Below are 1,348 nucleotides of genomic sequence, written 5' to 3'. Positions count from 1 at the left end.
AGAAAGCGGGTGCGCAGCCTCGCCGGGCGCCCGCAGGTGCACGGAGGCCGGAGACCGCCCAGCGCCGCACGCCGCGCGGGGTCCTTGCAGGTTGTCGGGGAAAAGGAGGAAGCAAGCGCAGAGCCCACGGCAGCAAAGCCCGGTGTTGGGGCTCCAGCCAACTGAGTCACTGGCCAAGCTGCCCCCGCCTCCTTTTCTCTATTGCAGCTTCTCTGACGCGCCCAAATAATACCGTCTCCTGAAGGGTCACTAAAAACTGAGCAGGCACAGGTCTATAATTGTCCTTGATTCTCCCTTTCCTAAAACAACCGCCTCACTCGCACCCTACTCCCTCAAGTAACTTTAGGAGTCCCTAGTGAGTCTAGTTACTTTTAATTAAAAACAAGCAAAGCGAAAATACTTAGCCTTCTTGAGAAGAATTAGGTCTGGACTTTTGATCCTGATGAGTGGCTATGTGGGGTCCCACAAGCATAGGCCGAAATGCTGTCGTCCACGGCCCATACGGGGATTGAACCCGCGCCCTTGGCATTATTAGCACCAAGCTCTAACCAACTGAGCTAACTGGCCATTCGCGAGTCAAACTTTTCTAAGGAATAGAAGGTCATTTTAGTTTTGTTTGCCCAAAACTAAAGAGTCTCTCTTTTCTTTCTCCTCAGGCTTCGAAGACCTTTGAACCATATTCACGGACTGTAATGAGAAGTCCACACTCGGAGCTCTTTGGATCTGGACTGGAGCACCCACTTGCACAGAGCCCTAGTGTGGCCTGTGTGTGGAGAGAGCACTGTCACGGGATTTTCAGCTGTGGTGAAGTGACTCTCCCCTTGGTAGAGGCAAGTCTGGAACTCTGGATTACCCGTTGCCAACTTCTCTTGCAGGACTCGTGCCTTAGTGACCCACCCAGTTCCGGTCGGTTCCCCGCAAGGAAAGGAGACCAGCGCGATGGACGAAAGGCGCAGGTGCGCGGGGTCTCTGAGGCCCCGCAGACACCTGCCCTGACGTCACAGCCTGGACCGCGGCCCCCTGCAGCACCGTCACGCCTGCTGTCCTGTCTGGGGGCGGGAGAGCAGGGCCGCGGAGGTCCGCAGAAGCGGGGTGCTGGCGGCTCCCGACGGCACCTGCTCGGTGTCACTCAGACTTCGGCGTGCGAGCCAGGGGACCCCCGGAGTTATCCAGCTGCGACCGGCCTGTCCCCTGAGACAGGTTGAAGGTGTTGCACGTCGGTTACTTCCATTGTGTTTTTCGAACGTCCGTGCTGATGACTTTCAGAGAAAACTTGTATTTAGAGCGAAGAGAATCAACAGGTGAGGACTATTGGTTTCAAAGCCGACGCTGGCGCAGGGCAGCGCAC

General features: G+C 56.4%; 1 non-coding gene across 1 annotated transcript; it reads right to left on the bottom strand.

Annotated features, from left to right (window-relative positions):
* Positions 1-493: 493 nt before the first annotated feature.
* TRNAI-AAU lies at positions 494-567 on the bottom strand. Its single transcript has one exon. It is a non-coding gene; the product is annotated as a tRNA-Ile (tRNA).
* Between the last annotated feature and the right edge of the window lie 781 nt (positions 568-1,348).

The sequence above is a fragment of the Suricata suricatta genome, unplaced genomic scaffold (genome assembly GCF_006229205.1).
Source record: "Suricata suricatta isolate VVHF042 unplaced genomic scaffold, meerkat_22Aug2017_6uvM2_HiC HiC_scaffold_5182, whole genome shotgun sequence".
NCBI lineage: Eukaryota > Metazoa > Chordata > Mammalia > Carnivora > Herpestidae > Suricata > Suricata suricatta.
This window is presented reverse-complemented; position numbering and strand designations above follow the sequence as displayed.